The following is a 22092-nucleotide window of genomic DNA, read 5'->3' as shown; positions in this document are numbered from 1 at the left end:
AATGCTGTTGAGTCATGGTGGTCCTCAAGTATGTCTTGATGCGTTTAATGCCAAAGCTAAACAAAGATTGTTGCTCCCCGCCTTTGCCTCTTTGCTACTGTGCCATATTGTTGTTACAGTTATCTGTAACAACATGTCATGTAGGTTGACGGTAACTTGATTAATAAATTAGGCTCATAATGTCTTCTGAAATATCACCCAAAAAGTAAAAGCAAGGGGCTTACATGTAGGCCAATGCGCATTAGTAGTTAAGAAAAATAGTAAAATACATACCTTAGCTCTTCATTGAACTGTTACCATCTTCAAGAAGTCTTCCTTGCAAGTGAAAAAAAAGGCTTGTTGTGATTTCCGGTCTCGTGACACCGCTCTCATTGGTTGTTTTTAAGTTGTGCCTCAACAAATTACTGTTATTTCCCTGGGACCAAATGTTAACAGAAATAAATAATTGTGAAGTCAATTTCTGTGGCGCCCAATGGATTTCGTTTCCTGTGAATATTGGGGGGGCCAAAAGATAATCTGGCCCCCCAAAACAAAATATTTGTGGGGTCTGGACCCCCTTGGCCCCCGCGGTTCCTACGCCTATGTTTATATATATGGGGCTGCATACTTCAATCGAGGGGTCCCCTCGGAAAACAGAGAAAAGGAAAAATAAGTTTCTTTCCATACAATCATTTGTTGTAAATTAGTTTGATCCCACACTGTCCATCGCCAGCCTAAAAGACAGAATGCCCCAATGTAGTTTACACTGTGAATTACCACACATTCATTGTTGCCGAGTCCAGTGGCGGAGCAATAGCAGGTGCAGTAGGTGCAACTGCACATGGGCCCATGCACTCAGAGGGCCCCGGAGGGGTTCGAAAGTTTTTATTTATTTATTTATTTATTTATTTACAATGATAATATCTTTCACATTTATATTTGCAGATGTTACACATTTGTATAACTGTAGCTGCCGGTGTGCTATGCCAGTAATTCAGATTGTATCCTCCCTCATTTCAACAGGTATTGCTATTGTCTTAATTATCCTAACTTTTAGTTAGTACGAGGCACGTCTTCATGGAAGGTTTTGGGGTACTATTCAGCACAAACATTTGCAGTTATATTCTGTGTGCACAATTCATCCTGTAGTTTAGATGGAAGCTGTTGGGTGTTGCTGCGGGCACCAAAATAAACTACAGCAAATCAACATGTCTGTATTTGATTTATTAATAATAATAATAATAATAATAATAATAATAATAATAATAATAATAATAATAAAACGGTTTCCTATGTGAGACAATTTCTGCAAATGTCTGTGCAGAATTGTGAATTCTGTAATAATTTCTGTGATCGCAGAATTGGGTATTCCTGGTAGGGTCAGTGATTAAACCTGTTAGTTTATGATTAATAAATAGTGTAGTGTTGGATGTAAAGATGTACGCAAAATAAAATAAAGTAGGTGAGTAGAAAACATTCTTATTACGTACTGTTTCATACATGCTAACATTCTGACAATTAAATAGTTAAATATTGAACACTTGATTTGGTATGTTTGGTGTTTATAAATAATGGTTAAATTAACGTTTGAGGAGGGCGGCCCACAATAAGGTCCTGCAGTGGGGCCCATCTTTCTCTTCCTCCGCTACTGGCCGAGTCAATATTCTGTCTGACCCTACCACAGTTAGTGCTTATCCTGTGCAAACAGTCAATCAGTGTTTCAAAAGAATTATAACAAAACTAAAACTGTTGAAATAAATATACATTTCCTAAAACAAACCTTCCTATCAATTCCCATCAATTAACAGTTACTACAATCAACTGGGTTACAAACTATGTTTGGACATTTGAATACACATACCTTAGTACTGCAAGGCAAACTAATGTTATTGATTATCTTTAGGAAAGAGTGAAAACATTCAAGGAGACAGTGTTTCAGGAAGACATGTTAGCGACCAGGAGTCTGGGGGTGTGTATATATTAACTTTATACTGTATTTGTAATTTATATTCATAAAGAATGTACAATAAAAACAGGTTATCCTGTTCTGAAATTATTCAGATAAGTATGTTGTGAAATTCCTAATAATGTACTTTTGACAGTTGTGGGGAAGCTCTGTGTCCTTTCCCTGGTTGACTTATTTTGTTTTTTGTACTAGAGTTTCAATGGCTCTGCATTATTTGTTTTGAGGTTGTGCGATAACATTACTTAACACAAGACTTGCAAAGAGATAAGGAATTGTCATGTTGTCTCAGGAAAGTGATGATTCTTTCATTTGTCCCTTGAATTTGACACATTTTGACCCACAGAACAATGATAAACTGGCAATGACCTACCCCACTTTTCCAAATTCTATAAAAGTATAATATGATGATGGTATGATGACATCAAAATTTTAGAAAAATAGCATTCTATTCTGGGTGCATTGTAAGTTGTTGTAAACATAGCCAGTGATTGCCCTACATTGCCCTGTCTGAGGAATATGATATTAACTGTCTTCCATCTGTTTAACTGGAACAAGACTTTAAAAATGTCATGCTTTAGACATTTTACAATTACTTTTTTTCCCCTTGTCCCTTCTGTCAATTAGTTTTGATATCTGATTTCTGATGCATGTCTGACTTTTTTTCTTTGTTGAAATTTGGCTCCTCTGCTAACATCTGTTGAATTTATTTGAAGTAGACCAAGTTTCTCTGGGCCTCAATTATACAACTTCACAAGCGTTAATTACAGCTGGCCCAGAAACACAGTAGAAATGGACGTTATTATCTGAAGTATGGACACAGCAGCTCATTCAAAATAAAAAAGGGAGAATTAACTCTGCCTCCTGTTATGATCTGATACTCAAGTTCATTGCACTAATGAAGACGGCAACATTTGGAAGTTGAAATAGGAAGGAGGTTCCCCTCCGACAGGGCCTGGAACAGAAAATACATGAAATTCAAGCCTCAAATCAAATGTTTAATTGGAAACTTGGACAAAAGCACCCACCTCTCCCTGCTGTGCTTGTAAAACCAGTATTTTACTGGATAAGAGTATGGCCATCTTGATTTTGATAGCCCCGTATCTAAAAATTGTAGATAAGCTGTTTAATGAAAGCATGATTGCTGGTGTTTGGTGAGTGCTTGACGTTTTTCTACCATAATAATACATGGGCTTACACAATATGCATCTAGAGACCACAGATATATTCTCATGCTGCAGGATTAACAAGCCATTTCATGTCAATCAAATGGAAGGGATGTAAGAGTACACTATGGCCATGATCCAAAACAAAATATACAGGTACTGTAACAATACTATAGGTATTACAATTCACGTAGTAATTCTGACAGGCTTTTGTATCGTGCAATAAAATCAAATGATCATTTCGTTAAAAGACCCAATCTAAACAAGATGCAACAAAAAATGTATGCTAAGTAAGGGGGGTGGCATATAGAAAGTTTGTGCACCACTGCTCTAAGTGACTGCAGGAAGAGCGATTCCATACCACATCATGTATCATTACTGCTGTGTTACCTGTTTGACAATGTGGTCAATAATCCTTACAGTATCAGTGCACTAGAGTGCACTAACCAATGAATTCATTAACGTCTTTTTTCTTAAATAACATTTTTTAAATCCATGAAACTTTCCTAGACTGTTGTTAAAGAAGCCAGCAACAGTCTACAACAGTTTCATGAATATGTTTGCTTTGTTCATCAAAATACTGAGTTAAAGCTGAGTGCATAGGGTTCAGTCTTTCAATGAATTAGCCCTTAAATCTTGACTGTGGTATGTATACCTTGGTAAAAGCAGTAGTAAAACATAGTTATACATTTGCCATGTAAACCTTTCAAATGCGTCATTAACATACACACAAAAATAATGTACTGCTGTTTCACACTTAAATGGAACCATCTGCAAATTACATGCAGTCTTCATGGTATGCTGTAATTTGGCTTGCAATCCAGGTATAAAAATGTCCCACCACAACTTAATACTTCAGCCACAAGAGGGGGTAATGCGTACCGTTTTTCTACCTAACACTGTTTCCAGCTAACAGCAGAGCATTTTAGAAAGAATTGTCAAGCATGTGTCTTGCGTTTGTTGCCATGGACACAGGGCTGAAACAAAAACAAAACTAGCAGAAAGCTATTCTAATTTGCTGAATATTAAAATGTCACACTTTTTAAAACTTGATACAGTAACTATACATCTGCATCCAAGCACTGTGAACTAGTCTATTAAGCTCTTAAAATACATTCCTGTGATAGTTGCCAAATGGTATTTGCTCACAGCGTCAGACTACACATGTAGGTCTGTCCTAACACTGTGATGCATTGTGAGAAGAAAGCTTTATTAAAAGAAGCTCTTTAAAAGACTCTTTTTTCATTCTAAACAGAGCAGCTGTAGGGTTCAGAAGTCAACATCTCATGAGGCAGACTGTCACAATCCTGAAGAAGTCTCTTAGGGTCACGAGTAAAAAAAAATGTATGCAATTTAATAGGTCTGCCATTCGGCAGAGGGACTTTAGCAGTATGACTAAACTGAGATAAATTAACTGACATCCTGTCCCAAACTTCCTTTTTAGTAGAGTCAGGGGTGGAGGATTTCTGTGTCTCAGTGTCTATCAAACAAGGTGGACATTTTTAATTATGTCTTGTCCCCCTGCTAAACTTTCCACCATGTTGGTTTGGGATTTTAAAAATAGTTCAAATTTGATCAAATCTTTAATCCTATCTGCTTGTGAGGTTACAGTGACATTAGCACTAGTATGATTGGCTGCAGGTTGTTGTATGTGATTGATGCTGCTACAGTATGCACATGGAACCTCCTTATATTGTGATTACATTCAAAGGTGCACCCAATCAGAGTGATGAAGTAAATCTCACAAATTCCAAAGCACAGTCTGAACCTTCGATCCGGACGTTCAATAGCTTTATCAGCTCAAACCTTCACACAGATGTCACAACTGCACTTAAAGGATTAAGCCCTTACAAACTAAGCCCCATTTAACTTTGGATGGAAGTGGATAGAGAATGTGCTTCTGATGTATGCTATGGGTTCTTTTTTTAGTTAATGAAGTCATAAAATATATTTTAAAAATAACTTAGGAGAACAACCAATTAAGGAAATTCAAGGATTGTTTGGAAATGTAAGAGGGGTAGGAGTGTGGACTGTAAATAGTAATTTGACCAAGTCACTACAGCTCTTCTTCTAAGAGTGATGTGGGCTCAACATAGTAGACAGTACCTGAAATTATAAATATCTGAGTTGCAGGAAGCCAGACAATTTATAATCAGTTAGGACACTTGAAATAAGCACCTGTTAACAAAGAAAGCAAATAGAAAGCCTATCTGTTACAGGCATCTTAATATCTGAGTAATAGCATATTGGATTGGCACAAAATGTCTTCAAAATAAAAGCCCCTCCTGATGAATTCATAAATTGTTAATCTCAGCTAGTATTGTATGATCTAAATAGTAGAGTGAAACATTCAGAGTCATTCAAAGGCTGTGCTTTCTTATACCCATATGTTGACTGTTGTTTAATATGATAAAAGGATAAAGTTGGGGGCTCCCGAGTGGCACATCCACCAGACTGAGCGCCGCCCGGGCGGGGGGGGGGAGGTGGGGTTTAGGTCAGCCAGGGTGTCCTCGGCTCACTGCGCACCAGTGACCCCTGTAGTCTGGCCGGGCGCCTGCGGGCTTGCCTGTAAGCTGCCTGGAGCTGCTTTGTCCTCCGACGCTATAGCTCCAAAGTGGCTGCATGGTAAGTCTGCAGTGTGAAAAGAAGTGGTCGGCTGCTGGCACACACTTCAGAGGACAGCGTGTGTTTGTCTTCGCCACTCCCGAGTCAGCGCAGGGGTGGTAGCAGTGAGCCGAGTTTAAAAATAATAATTGGATATTCTAAATTGGGAGAAAATAATAAAAATAATTGGCAACCACTAAATTAAAAAAAAGGATAAAGTTAAAAGGGTTCAAAGTAAAACCATTGGAAAAGAAAAAATGTTAAATCATGGTAAAGCAATGGAAATGTAATATTATAGAGGCTGGTTCAATGATCTTGTCTTAGGCTGGTCTGCAATCCATACTAAAACAACTTAAATGGGAAGCTTATATACAGTCTGTGAACTGGACTATTGTAATAGCCCAGCGTTCAGCATGTTACCAGCCACTGCTTACAGAAGGGGCTGGTCCTTACAGTGGGCAAACCGGGGGAATCAGCAAAACCCCCAGGGCGACCCCACAGATGCCGGCGAGTTCAATCACCAGCCGTTTCCATCCCACGGTCAGCCTGACAGCTAGTGACTCACCAGCCTGCCTGTCTGGCCACGGCTCAGTCATCTGCCCACCAGGATGCTGCTTCAGCAGCAGTGAACGCAATCTGGTGCCGTAGCTATGACAGGCTTAGCCCGGAGCAGTAGGTTCAGCTGCCGGAACTGTTGCTGGAGTACAAAAATACCGTACTCACCTCGTACAACATGCCATCAAGCTTCTGCTTCACCAACTGCCTCTAGCCCGGCAAGAGGCTGCGGAAAAGATCCTCAGCGAGATGTGGATGGCTGGGCTCATCGAACCGTCGGATAGCCCGTGGACTGCGGCGGTCGTTATGGTCCCCAAGAAGGATGGAAACTGGTGGTTCTGTGTGGACTACCGGAGGCTGAATGAAGTGACCTGCAAAGACATTTACCCCCTTCCCCGCATCAATGAGTCTGGACTTGGTGGCTGGCTCAGCTTCATTTGGCTTGCTGGACTTAAAAAACGGCTACTGGTAGGTCAAACTCGCCAGCTGCAAGGGTTCCTGGGGCTCGCCTCCTATTACCACTGCTTCGTGCTCAGCTGTGTCTGGGTCTGAGGGGGGATAAAAGAGGGTGCATTAGGTGTGTGATGGTGTGTGGATTCAGAGAGTGGAGAATCGTGTGCTGTGAGCTGTGTTACTTGATGTGAACCTGTTGCTGCAAATAAAGAGCCTGCCGTCTACTGAACCGTACTCTCTCTAGACTGGCTTCTTTTTCCGATCCAGCGCTACAATATCATCATCTGAACATTTTTTATGAAAAATATTTGACAGGTTGCCAAATTTAATCAAAACAAAATGTAGAAAAGTAATTTATTATCATGGGCACGTTACCATTTAAAGCACTAACAATGATTTCAAACACTGGAGACAATTCAAGTCTTTATTTTGTTCCCTGCATAAAGCCTTTTAAGTGATAATTATTAACTGTCTATAAAGGAAACCTTAATTGCCTATATTCAAAAGCCTTCTTTCAAAATAACTCAGCAAGCATGGCATAGTTTCCCTTCTAAGGTGTTTTTTAATTACCGTTGCTGGAGCATGGGATGAGATTTATAGACAGTGCAAATTCTAATCAGGCATTACTTTACCCATTCTAAAGACATCTGAGCTGACCGTTTAATGTATTAGTCATTTGGAGAATTTTCTTCATTCCCGAATGGTGCATCCGGTAAAGGCGCTCCGCGTGGAGTGCAGGATGCGTTCTATAGCCTGGAAGTTGCCAGTTCGAGTCCAGGCTATTCCACAGCCGACCGTGGACGGGAGCTCCCAGGGGGCGGCGCACAATTGGCCGAGCGTCGCCCGGGGGGAGCGAGGGTTAGGTCGGACAGGGTGTCCTTGGCTCACCGCGCACCAGCGACCCCTGTAGTCTGGCTGGGCACCTGCGGGCTTGCCTGTAAGCTGCCCGAGAGCTTCGTTGTCCTCCGACGCTGTAGCTCTTGGGTGGCTGAATGGTGAGTCCGCAGTGTGAAAGAAAGCGGTCGACTGACAGTAGATGCTTTGGAGGACAGCGTGTGTTCGTCTTCGCCCTCCCGAGTCAGCGCAGGGGTGGTAGCGGTGAGCTGAGCCTAAAAAATAATTGGCCATTCTAAATTGGGAGAAAATAATAAAAAATAATTGGCAATGACTAAAAAAATAAATAAATAAATAAAACTTAGACAAATCAAACAGAATCGTAAAATGGAAAAGTTAGTCAGCTTCCTTGGATGCCTTTTCTTTTCTTTGAAATCCCAATCTGTTTGGCTGCGGTGAGAGGATACTTGTGAAGACTTAAGAACAAAACTCAATTGGAGGAGAAGTTAAATTATTGAACGGAGAAGCTTATTGCTACTAGTTTTATGGTTAAAATGTTAATCTTATTTATGAAATTTGGCTTTGTACTTGCATCAATATAGGGCCCTAGAAAGGTACTTCCATTATTTAGAGATTATTCAGTTTCCATTTTCTTTTTTTCCTGTTAAAATTTGTTTGTCACAAATTGCTGGAATTATTGTACTGGCTGTTCACTAAGAAAGATTTAGAAAATAATAATTCACCAGTTACATGTCCATTTTATTACTTTTTTTGATGTATCTCTGAGAAAGGAGAACATTGTGAACAAGCTGTTAAAGACCACTTAAGAAGGTAATCTAATCAACAAACAAATGTTGTGGCTATGTACTAATATGCTGGGCTGGTTATTAAACCCATTGACCTCTGAGAATGTCTACCAATGTCCATTATTATTCCGTATAGTGTAGTTCCTTTTACTAGGGATTTCCTTGCAGAACCTAGCAGTCATTTCTATATTATTTGATTACCACATTCTATTGATGTTTCAACTGTTTTCAATTTTGGAAGAGCTGATAAAAAGGACATAAGAATGCAAGTCAACATCTTCCCTGTATTCTGACTTTTAGTAAATGTTTTACAGCTCAGTTTATATACAAATAATAAATTGATATGCAGTGATTAAACTGTTTCACAATCTTACCTCATTTCCATCTACTTCAAAATCTTCATGCCATAATTATTTGAAATGTATCCATCACATGGGAAATGTTTCAACATATAAAAAAACCTGATTTATGTTTGTTTTCCAGCAATACTTGTTTTCATAGCCAAGCATTTGAATTATTAAACTACTGTCTGTAGATGTGATTTCATCAAGTAATATTGAACTAGGAGTGTTACAGAGACAAGTGATGGAATCCAGCTCCAGGCTTAACCTCTTGGTTTGTTTCTATCCTATTTCCATTAGCGTTGCAAATCTGTTGCCACCGGCAGAGATTCCTTTTAATTCATAGATAAGGTGAACTACACACAAGAAAGTAAACTATTCACACAAATAATTCATTATATTGTTTGGACGATTTAGGATAGACTACATGTATTATTTCTGTTTTAATTTCCAGTGAAGGACTTATTAGCTTACTCACACTGGACTCTGTTTACCACAGAGTGATACCACACTATATATATAACACATTTTAAAATGTTAAATTCAAACCGGCAGTAGAGATAATTGTTTCACAATTTAAAACTATTATGCATTCTGAATCAAATCATTCTGGCATCCATTTTGTCTTTTTTTGTGTATTCATCAGTTGTGGTTCCAGAGTTCCATTATATAGCCAAGCTGTAATTAATACTTAGGGTTTACGTACTTTATGGAAGTTAATCCCAGAGTTTCTGTGCTCTTAGCATTAATATAAAACTCCAATTCAAAAGTGCTTACATGTCCCTATCCTGTATTCAGATAAGGTTTTTTGTTTCACATTGAAGCAATTATTCTGGCAGTCTGACATTGAACATCTGGCCTTTTATTGTGCTCTACATTGGCTGTTATAAAAATGTGTGGCCCGTACAAATATAATATTGAGTTTCTTAAGTAAAGAAACCAATAACAAAAAAATATAGTTCTTGTGAGTGTGTCCCAGTAATACAAAACACAGGGTATGAATGGCAGGCTGCCATATATAGTACGTAGCAACTGTCTTGGATAATGCTAAATTATTCCACATCATTGTGCCATCTTTGGATGTGTTGAGTTCCATCTCTTAATGTGTGTCGATTGGCTCAGATATCAAATAGCAAATAGTGAAAGTAGTTTTGAAGACTGTTATTGTTTTAAACGTTTGGAAAATAATTAAGCAAATGCAATGTTTTGTGTATTTAAACAATTTAAAAGAACTGAGCAAAACAGAAAATACAAGGTTTCAGCTAAAGAAACCTAAACCTTGATTCTGAGAAAATAAATGTACTCAAGACATTCTATCCATCTCATTTAAGTTTGTTTTATTATCATCATCATCATCATCATCATCATCATCATCATCATACAAAACACAACCCAACATAAAAACCCTGTTTTACTATTTCTGGATTGTGGTTCATATTTTTTGGTCCGTCGCTATAGTTTTATATTGAACCAACTGCTATATCAAAATGGAGTCAGTTTATTACTCACCTTACTGCATTTAAAATGACCAGTTTCCTTTACTCAAACTAATGTTTTTCATTGCTGTTTAAATAATAATAATCATTTTAAATTCTCTTTTATTAAGAACGTGAAATTGCCTAAATAAAACAGAACAGTAATGGTTATAGCCTCCATAATTGTGATTATTGAAATAAAACAAAGCTGCAATGTTAATGGGTCTGCAGTCAGTAGCTATCGCATTTACAGCAGCACTGGTTATAGTATCGTACTCAGCTTGATTCATGGGTTTGCATCGATCCTTCATTTGTAAAAGAGTACTCTGTCGAAACTGATAGGTTTCATTTGTTATTGTATTGTCTGCAGCAGAAGAACTACTAGAAAGTGTATTTTGAGAAGTGAAAGCATGGTTAACAGCACACAGGTCGTATAGCACTGCTGTGATACTGGAACACATTTTGACAGTAGATACAAGTAACCCTCTAACTATCCAATGAACCGTCAGAAAGTTTTTTTTTTTTTTTTTTTTAAATAAACTTCCCACTCACTCCTTCAGTTTGAGTGCTTTGCTACATAATGCGGTTGCGTGACTAATTTTATATTCAGTCCTGGCATGCAATGAGCGGCAGGAAATGAATTACGGTATGCTAAGGGACGTGCGTTAAAAAAATGAATCTCCCCAAAAATGAACGCGCTAACCGCAGAAGTTAACTGGAATTAATTGACAGCCCTAATATATACAGGGCCATAGCCAGCTATGACAAATCATGAGGCACTTGTCCATACACAGCCCCCCCCCCCCCCCCCCCATATGAAGTTTTTAAAACAGGGAAAAAAAAGATATGAGGAAATTATTATATGTTGTTTATTTAAATACAAAAATTTAGTTACCTTTTTTTTCTGAATAAGATACTATTATAGAATGTTGAATACCTGAGGTTCTAAATTTGCAGGACCTGTGTGGTTTTGTACAGTGCTGTGACACAGCAGCTATATACGGAAATATAAGTCCTCTCATTCAGGAAATGCAGTGCTCGGATTGGCTTTTTTTACACAACATCACGTACATCTGAATTTAAACGTAGTTTGCCAATCTTCCTGTTGCCACTGGCATCAAATTTTTGCAAAATATCTGGTGATATTTTTCTGGAGAGATCAATCTCATCTCTGTGACAGTGCAGCAAGACCACAAAGCCGATCTTCATTCTGCATGTTATTTGCTGGAGTAGAAAGAAATCTTAGTTAATGTGTTTCACTTTTTAATACACATATAGTCTACAAAAAACATATTTAAAGGCAGGTACATTTGTCAGAAATAAAAAACAAACAGTACTAAACACATCAATCAAAGCAGTTGTCTATAGTCCTGCCACTCATGAAATCAGAAGTGGGGGCTATACAGAGACTCCACATAAAGAAATAGATACAATTTAAGCATACAGTATGTCAAGCTGCACACTGCTTGGCTCAACACGAAACGACCATTAATTATACACCCAATTTCAACTGTGTATTGATGGCCTATTCACAGAGCCCAATGGGTCTCGGGACTCAGCTGTGGTATAAGGCATATTTATGTATAGTTATCAGGGTCTATCAGGGGCAAGCCCCCAAACCCTTACCTAAAATGTAATAATATTGACAACCTGGGTCCTCTAAACTATTGTTAGAATTGGAATATTAATAAGCTGGGTTCGCTAAACTGTGGGCAACCAAGGGAATTTATTATTCATTATTAGGCAGATATATAATTTTTGAACCGTGTAAAAAAAGTTGCTAATAATCCTTGGTTGTTTCGAAGCCATTTGAACACGTTTAACTAACAGCTATGATGAGATGAACTGAGCCGTATGGCGTCACTGTAGTCTGCAATGACAGTAAAAGATTTTGCAAGGCCTGTGTCTTGGATGCCTCAGAGCTGTCTACGGCCTTGATATATATTGTGAGATTTAAAATGAGATTACAATTAGGAATGGAGGCTTGTTCGCGGGATTTAAAGATGTATTACAGCTAAAATATGGAGGATTTAAAACAGAATTGCAATTTGTGGCGAAATGTAAAAAAAAATGCCTACACACAAAACCCCCAGAAGAATGTGCCTGTGGCCATAAGGTTTTCGTTGGGGTTACTACTATACATATTTTCACAGAGAAAAAAAAAAACTCCAAAGCATTTTGGAAAGTAACCAAAAACAATAATTGCATACAGTATATAAAAAGTGAAAGCCCTAAAAAAAACGATATATATAAATTTAAAAAATAAGCACCAAAAATTGAAACATATATATATATATATATATATATATATATATATATATATATATATATATATATATATATATCTATACATATATATATATTTTACTGTAATTTTGAGGAGGCACTGCCTCCCTTACCTCACTAGAGCAGGGGATTCCCAAAGTTTTGTTCAAGGAGGGCCGCTTAACAGGTGGGACATTGGGTGGAGGGCTGCACAATAAAATTCACCTATAATTAAAACACCAATATGTGCAACATACCTTTACAACATACCTTTATATATAGCCCCAAGATGTACATCTTTTTGGCAGCCTTTTCTTTTTTGGTTTCTGAAATATGATTTTTTTATTTATTTTATCATGTTTGTAGTTATACTTTATTGTCTGGTTTCACAGACCCAGATTAGCACTAATCTGTGAAACCAGTCATTTATGTTCATGTTTATGGGGACATCCTAAAATGCTTACTGTGGCTTAATGTGCTTAAATGGAAAACAAATGCTTACAAACTTTGCCAATATCAGACTTAACACTTCCCAATACTAAATAAAAATAAATCATGGTTTTCATTAACATAATAATGTTAAGTAGTGCTTAAGCCCCAGAACCTTTGGGCGTGCAGAGTCATATTCCCGGTACCTCTAGTTAAAAATGCTTTCTTTTAAAATCTCAACACAGTTGTATCAAGTCTGCAAGCTCTTGCGTGCGCGCTAAAGAGAGACAGTCCGCTGCCACATTTGTAGCCTACTATAAATTACTTTGCGATTTAAGTTTGAATGCCTTAAGTAAGATGACACTGGCTGCAACTCTGTTGTCGTTTTTTTTTTTTTAATACACAAATAAGCTTACTTGATTTGAAAAACGTCATGAACGATACAAGCAACTTCTTACACTACTTGGTTTGATTAAATGAGTAGTACACACAAAATATGAAAGCTGAACATTAATTTCAACAAAGAACAACGCTAACTTTTTAATGAAAAAAATATATTGTAGCCTACTTCAATAGGAACATTAGCCTGCTATATTATATTAAACCAAAACAATAAACAAAAATAATGAGCTGGTTCTCTCTTGCCTTTTTCAATGAATATAATTTAATTAATAGAGAATAAAAACATACAAAGATAACAACTACCTAGCCTAAGTTGAATTAATCGTTTTTGTAATGTACCAGCAGCTTCTGTTGCATACATGTCGCTGATAATAGTGCAGACCATGGGTCAAACCAATGTTCGTGTTGGGGTGCGTATTTTTTTTTTTTAATCAATGTCATCCTTCTGGAGTCCTTTAATGCCTTGGACGAGAACCCTACAGTCAGCCTAGGAGAGCTGTCGTCCGTCTCGAAATCCCAGGCCCCCCACCCTCCAAGCCCTGCGCAAAGTATTCCTTCTGCGCAGGCTTCACAGCGCCATCGCAATTGCTCTAGATCTCCCTTGAGAGGCAGATCGAAACGCGGACCAGGCAAGGGATATTGCCAAGTTGAAGGGCCAAATGGCCCAGATACACAAGCACTTAATCAGGCAGCAGGTCCCCACTGTGACTGCCCCAGCTCCATCAGTGCCTTCCCCAGAGCATACCCCGGCTTCGCCAGTGGTTGCTACAGAGGTTGAGCAACAGGACGTGGTGATGAGGGAGGAGGAACAGGATGTGCTCTCCCTAGTGGCTTCCTGGGATGAGGAGTCCTTCTTGCGAACGGAGACTCAGGACCCAGACCTGACTCAGGTAATGGCCCCCAGCTCCGAGCTCGTCTCGGAGCCTGAGATTCCATCACCCTCGAACTTGGTTCGGGCACTGATGGAAAGGGCCGCCAACTTCCTCAAGGTACCCTGGAAGGCAAGTTCTGAGCAGCACAGGTCTGTTTCCAGACCAGGGCAGACTTCAACCCCATGGTAGCCATGGTAATTTATATATATATATATATATATATATATATATATATATATATATATATATATATATTTTACTGTTATACAAAAGAGCCAACTCCTTTGCAAGGAGCGTATATCAGGCTTATGTCTTCATGTGTGATTACGTCACCTACCAGCCCTGCTGCTGCCTTCCCCCGGCACGCTACACTCTCCCCTGCCAACCTCAAGTCCGCCCCGGACTTGTTCACTACAGTCCGACGAGTGTGTGCTGGGGTACCTGCGTCCACTTCAGATACCAATGTAGTGATCTCGGTTAACGCAGGCAGGTGCATCACACAGGGTGAAGCAATCCGCACACAGGCGGAAGGCGGGTGTGAACCCTGGACCTCTCGCACTAAAGCATAGAGCCGATACCGCTGTACAAAAGAGCCAGCTCCTTCGCAAGGAGCGTATATCGGGCTTATGTCTTCGTGTGTGATTACGTCACCTACCAGCCCTGTATAGACACACACGCTGTTTTGTTTCACATGATAATTGTAACTATATGACTATTTTAATGTTTGGGTCTAACATATACAGTATGGTAGTTAATGACAGGCAGGGACAAGCTTGTGTTACATTAGGTTTGTAATGTATTGTAACACTGGGTCAAACGGGTGCGAGCCCTGGAACTATCGGGACTGGTTTCAGAACTATCAGGGGGACTGGGATTATTGGAAGATTTCTAAATAGTTGATTATTGTGTTTGCCGCCCCTGACAGAAGCCACCAAATGAGATATGAGAATTTGAACCTGCGTGCTGATTGGTCCTCTATGATCTGACGGGCTGCCCCCCTATTAAAGGATGGGCAGCCCCACTATCTGGAAGAGATAGTTATGACGAGCGAGCTGCAGCATTGGAGAGAGACAGAGAACGTAGAGTCCAGTGTCTGGTATCGTGAGCGGAGAACAAGTCCCACAGTGGGAGAGAGAGTGAGAGAGAGCGCAGAGCCCTACACTACCTCTGGGGATAGTGAGCTGCTGCCCACTACAACCGCCGCTGACTGCGTATATACGGCTGTCTACACGCCTATCCAGACAGAGAGTGAGAGAGTGACCTTCCGACCCGACAGACATAGAGAGAGAGCACGCAGCACGCCAATCCTGCACTGTGTGAATGTGAGAGCTAGTATCCATTTTCCACAAGCTAGAGATCCTATCCTAAAAAAGACGAAAATAAATGGTGGCTCTTACCGCCTTCAACTTGAAATCTGCCTGGTGTCTTTCATTCTACACCTGCTGGAAACCCACACACACGGCTGTTACAGTATATTACTTGCCCAGGAAACTTGTATATTATAACTAGGGCTTCTGTTTTTCGGGTTTTATTAATTGTATTTTTCAGGGTGCTTATTTTTAGCTATTTTCGAGTTTTATGTAAATCTTTTTTTTTTCGGGGCTTTCGTTTTTGATATACTGTATGAAATTAGTGTTTTCGGTTACTTTTCAAAATGTGTGAGCGTTTTTGTTTTCTGTCAAAATATGTATAGTAGTAACTCGACAGTACTTGCACACTTAAGCTGTACCTTCTTTCCATTGCTGTCTTTCACAACGACATCCCTGTGGTCACAAGCACATTCTTCTGGGGTTTTTGTGTGTAGGCATTTTTGTACATTTTGCCACAATTGTGTTTTAAATCCTCTGTATCTTAACTGTAATACAGTTTGAAATCTCGCTAACAAGCCTCCATCCTGATTGTAATCTCGTTTTAAAACTGAAGTGGAGTCTCCAATAGAAATGTAGGAATGTGCTGTCATTCAGTAGTTGGGGCGGGTTTAGAACAAATCAATAATAAATGCAAGTCAGGAAGGCGGGACATTGCCCAGCAGCACTGGGAAATGTATTTATTATTATTTTTGTAGTAGGTTTTATTTTTAATGGGAATAGGGTAAAGTCAACGTGAATTGATTAACCATTTCCACAGTTTTTCTGGTGTTTATTGGCTATCCACCGATTTCATTTTTTTTTTATTCGGGGTGTTTTATCGTTTAAAACCGAAAATCAGAAGCCCCAATTATAACACAATGTGATAATAAACTTGTGTCACAGGTCATGATTGACTCAACACAGGTATGTATTGTATTACAAATGAACAATGTTCCTTCTATTACCCAACAGGTTGTTTGGATCTTGTACTGACCTCTGGCCTGAACCAAAGAGCGCACAGGAACCACACGGACCGGAAGTAAAAATATTCTCTTTATTACAATAAATGCAAACAATAAAACCATGCACAATAAAAAGGATCAAACATATCACCACTATACTATCAATGCATATCCTAAAGGTATTATAAATTCCTAAAAAACACAAGTGTGCGACTAAACTAAAGTGCACAGATTTGCAGCAGCAAGGTATGTATTACAGTTCCCACTAAACCAAACTATGAAGTCCTCCAATGTCCCGAACCAATTCCTTGACAGGCAAAAGTATGTATCTACGATACCGCTGTATAATCACCTGGCCTTCCATGGCCTCGGAGTGTCCCCAATTCCTGCGGTAAAAGTTAACTCTCCTTCACTCGTTCTGAACGGGATACCAAAAACCTCTCAATCCTGGGGTTTAATTGCAATTAAGTCCCAGCTGCCAGCTCAATCCCTCTGCCTCCACTCCAACGATGTTGACTCCTGGAAAGGACAAGCAAGGATATCCACTCTTATTACTCTGCTCTCTTCCCCAGCTCGCTATCCGAGCAGGGTTCCCTCACACACCCCAATCTTAGCCCTCCCTGCAATCGGGTCTTGGTCTTCCAGCCCGGCCAATTATACTTATCTCAAGTATCATTGTGAATTGAAAAGCCTGAACTGTCCCAAACTATCCCACTGAACATGGAGCCATATGGTCATCTTAATTACAGAGCTCTATACATGGGAATCTGTATTGTTGTTTACAGTACAGACCATTATTATGTGTATCACCAAACATAAATTACTGCCAATATGGCCCTGATGTTCAGGTACACTATGAAACAAACAATGAAACCCATTTAACAAAGGTTTTTACTGAAGGTTTGCCCAATTCAATACATTTTCCCATTTGTAAAAATAGCCTTCTGTTAACCATCTGTTTTTAGTTTCCTGTTGCCAAGAAAGCTGTCCCTCATTATCAGGGCTTAACTAGTGCCTTGCATCAATGAGACATAAACTAACTTAACTTAATTTTCAAACAACATTTTTTTAAACTGAGGGCTTTGATGTTGACTTTCAATCCTCATGTGAATTTAGACTAATGTTTCAGGGTATAATGGATGTGACATCTAAATGTCAAGCACCTCCCAACCCCCATCCTCCAACGAATGCATTTACACCAGAACTGTAGCCATTTGGTTTTTATTTTACATGTATTGCATATGTGTGTGGGGAAAGTTGCATTTAATACATTTGCATATCTGCAGACTGAGTCATATTAACCTTTCATAGGTCCAGGGCTGGCGCCAGGTTTTTGTGGGTCCCAGGCAATGGACCTCTAGTGCCACCCACCTTCACCCCCAAATCAAAAATATTTTTCTATCAAAAAGGTTTTCATAATCAGTAGTCCCTCACTAAACCAGACATGTCTGGAGGGAGACATGAGTTGTCCGATTTAAAAACAAACAAACAAAAAAACACATTAATAAATCTGTACAGTAGGCCTATACTATAGTAAATCAAATGAATACCTGAAGCACACTTTCTTTTTACTTTAGCCTACTGGTAACACAAAATAAATCATGCTGCTGCATTTTACACATTACTGTACAGTGTGAAAATAGTAAAACATTACTTTCAATTAAAACTAAATGATTTTAGCGCATTTTCTTTTTTACTGTAGCCGACTTAGTACACAGTTAACAGAAAACAGAACACACACTTAACAGAAATAATCATTTTTAAATCTACATAGAAAATTTGACAGTGTGCATATTACATTTTTTTTAGATTTTATTTTTTTTGTAGTCTTTTCCTTTCGTTTTTGACATCCAGATTTGTGTTTTTTTTATTTTTTTATTTGGCAGTTCCAGAGGTTTGGCAGGTTTAATTTTTGATGGTTTAAAACTGTCTCATTGTAATAGGCGTTTAGGCGTTATGGTAATAATAATCATTATGATAATGAGGCTCGACAAAACGCTTGTCAAATGAAAGTCTTGATTGTATTCCAATTATAGAATGTCTTTGGCACATTTGTATAATTGTATGTCGAGATCAGCCAACAGCTTTCGGCTTTATGAAGACCTGGTGGAGGATGGAAGCCAATGGAATGAGAAAAGGCAGGATTAAGGGAAAAGGACTCGCACTGCATTGCACGCATACAGTTTAGTTTAGTGAAAACTAAACATTTCTAGCCATAAAGGCTGCTTGAGTAGGATAGCTGGCACAGACATAGTACATTTACTCATATTTGCAATTTAATTCCTGTATGTGTGTGGGCCCCCCTCTGGCATCGGGCAGAGGGGGGCACTTGCCCGGGTTGCCCAGGTACTGACACTGGCCCTGCATGGTAAAAAGTACTGAGATATGCTAATTTGCACTTTTTGTATAACTTTTGCTAAATATGTAATTTACAAACAATATAGAGTCATTGAAAGACAGATAACCTAAACCTTATGAAAGCTTAGTGGAAAGTGTTCTCAAAAAATAGTGCCTCCTTTGAAGATGGAATAAAACAAGAACATTGTACTCAAAATCTAGAGAGTTGGGTCACATGTGTTTCAGTCTCTCCTACACTGTAAACTTGGCAAGCATTTTTTCTAATAATAACATGAAGGCTTGCAGTATAACAAACCAGGGCTCTAAAAGTTTACCCTGTTCATTTTTAGACAAGGCTTCTTAAGATTTGGCACTTTTTACTGTAGTATCTTGATTTACAATTTGCTAGGAGGATAATAATTACACTTCCCTTTTAATATACCAAAAGACTATGCTGTTATTTGAGAATATGTTATGATTGGAAAGCTTGGAAAGCTGCAGATCTTCAAAATCCCAGAATGAGAAAAATGTGAATATTCACCTGGCATCAACAGACCAGTGCCCACATAAGGACTAAGGCTTACTAAGTATTGAGGGAGTTTTTGATTTCAGTCAGCATTGATTTTCCATATTCCAGTGTGAAATCGTTTGGATGTGTAAAATGCTGGCTTAAAGGAGAAAGTTCCATCCATACCCACTGTAAAACTCACAGGGCAACATGATTTCCCATGAAAGGTTCCAATAACATATTTCATTCTAATTTACATGTTTAATACTCACAAATGACTGGGTTTCTTTGCTTCTGAAGTAGAAAAAATGTATGAGTGGCTGTGGCAGGGCGAAACACGTGGGAATGTGGCTGGAGCAGTGAATTGAATAAGTGATGATTAAGTAGGCTTCAGTCACAGGTGTATAAAAAGGGTAATCATGAGTGCTAATGTTAGAATTTATGTAGGTGATAGAGATGGAGATGGAGATGGAGGTACGGGTACGTGTTGCTGTCTGAGTTTTTGTATAGACCTTTTGTTTTGCCCCTTGTGTTTTTTTTTTGTTTGTTTGTTTTGTTTTTAATGTGGTTTGCTTAGTGTACTGTCTTTGTTATTAAACTGCAGCTTCTGTGTTCTGAGTCTCTCTACCAGCCGATAACATCCTGGGCAGTGACGCTACCCTGTCACAGTGGCTACAGGCCAATGCACACTAAATGCTAGGCAACAATTCAAAAGCAAAATGCAATTGTATTAAAAGCATTGGATACAATTAATTGCGTAAACCTTTGCTTCAGTGCATAACCATGAAGTAATTTGACATTGTTGGTTCTGCATTCCTTTCCAGATACGTTTGTGAATAACTGTGCAAGGATACCTGCCATCCATAATAACACACTCCTCACCACTATGCTTGTCTAATAGAAGGAAATAAACAGTGTTCTCACAGACTATAAATCAGCGACCGAAGCTGACCTCTTCATTGATAGAAGAAGCAGTTTCAAGATCTCTCACATCTTTTTATGCTGTGACCTTTGTGACAAAATAAGAGCCTGGATATACATCCTTCATTCTTCTGAAATAAACTCATTTTTCAAACAAAAAAAGCTTTTATTGAAAACTCAGCAAGGCGAGGTGGGAGATATAAATGTGCCATTTAGTGCTAGTGTGCTGGCAGTGTACATTCCTAATAACCCCACAAATATTTCCACGTTAACAGTGCAGCAGTGTGAAGCTACAACAACTTTCTGTTTCAGTGATTTAAGCATTTAATGTTTCTGACACTGACGTCTGTCATTGATGTAAGCGTTGCTTTTACATGCATTGTTTATTTATTTTATTGCACATTTCTTTTTAGTTGCTCATGCATGTTTTTGTAGAAAGGGTGTCGATTTCACTTTATTTTTATTGTGTGAATTTGGATTTCACTGTCTGTTTATATATTTACATTGATTATTAATTTGATGGACACTGATTGTCACTGCGGAAACGATTCCCCTGCTGGACCCGATAATTGATCACAGGTGCTTGTAATAATAATTAACTAGAAGCTTATTAACAAATCTCGAACGGGTATAAAAGGTTCAGGATTACAGCTGGTGGACAGACTGCTACTTGTACAGATCTGACACTGCTGTTCTTTTGTTTTAAGGTTAGTATGAAATGGGGTTACTGTTTGTAATTGATTTATTTCAAAATAAAGAACAAGCTTTTTTTTTTTTAACATAAGATCCAATAACTAAAAACACCATTGTGCATAAGTTAAACAAAAAGGCACCATTTGCATTCAAATTAGAACACTTCAGATTATAAAAAAAGAAATACACTTTTGAATTTTTAACAACTGAAAAGAATATGCGTGCGTCCACATCAGATGTCCCATTAACATTATAATAATAATAAAAAATACCGTATTTTAACAGAAGTAATTTCTATCTGAACTATGGTTGTTTATTATTGTTAACATTTTATGTCCAAAAGAAAGCAACCCATAATTTAACAATTCAGCTTCTTTTTATACAATATTACCATATATTATTATTTATTTCTTAGCAGACGCCCTTATCCAGGGCGACTTACAGTCGTAAGCATATAACCCAAACAGAACATGTTTTGAAACAAAAGAAGGTAATCGGTAGATTTAAAAAAAAAAAAAAAAATTGGAAACACCAATTGTATTTTACCCCATTTTCTCTCCAATTTGAAATGCCCAATTTGTAAACATGGCTCACTGCTGCAACCCTGCGCTGATTCGGGAGAGACGAAGACACGCGTCCTCCGAAACGTGTGCCGTCAGCTTCTTTTCACTCTGCAGCCCCACCATGGGGTCACTGCCCCCACTCACTCCGGGTGGCGCTCGGCCAATTGTGCACCGCCCCTTGGGAAATCCCGTCCATGGCCGTCAATGGACTCGAACCGGTGACCTCCAGACTAGAGTGCATCCTGCACTCACGTGGAGTTCCTTTACCGGATGCTCCACTTGGGAGCCCCCAATCGGTAGATTTAATAGGTTTAAAACAAACAAAAAATGTATTGCCTTAATTTTTAAATCAGGAAAACGTGAATACAATAGGCCTACTTCTGATTTGGCTTGTCCAACGTGAATGTAGAGGCCTAAAGCGTGTATCCTAGCAACGCGCTAATGCAAACGGCAACAGGAGACTTCAAACTCGGTTCTAATTTGATGCATCGATTCACCAATATGTAATCGAAGCTCGGAAAATTATTGGTTAATTGTTGCACCCCTAATGGATTTGTGATGAAGTAGAAAACTGATGTGTGCTAACCTTGTCTGGACATTTTAATTATCTTAAGA

At 38.7% G+C, this 22092-nt stretch overlaps 2 long non-coding RNA genes across 2 annotated transcripts in view; one reads left to right on the top strand and one right to left on the bottom strand.

Annotated features, from left to right (window-relative positions):
* Positions 1-16535, top strand: part of LOC131736866 (uncharacterized) — a 97702-nt gene extending 81167 nt beyond the window's left edge. The window contains exon 4 of the long non-coding RNA XR_009328460.1: positions 16466-16535. This is a non-coding gene — a long non-coding RNA (uncharacterized LOC131736866). The remainder of the gene's footprint in view (positions 1-16465) is intronic.
* On the bottom strand, positions 16534-21713 carry LOC131736867 (uncharacterized). The gene is made up of 2 exons (XR_009328462.1): positions 21461-21713; positions 16534-16974 (listed from the first exon to the last, which is right to left on the bottom strand). It is a non-coding gene; the product is annotated as an uncharacterized LOC131736867 (long non-coding RNA).
* Between the last annotated feature and the right edge of the window lie 379 nt (positions 21714-22092).

Source organism: Acipenser ruthenus, chromosome 4, assembly GCF_902713425.1.
Source record: "Acipenser ruthenus chromosome 4, fAciRut3.2 maternal haplotype, whole genome shotgun sequence".
Lineage (NCBI taxonomy): Eukaryota > Metazoa > Chordata > Actinopteri > Acipenseriformes > Acipenseridae > Acipenser > Acipenser ruthenus.
This window is presented reverse-complemented; position numbering and strand designations above follow the sequence as displayed.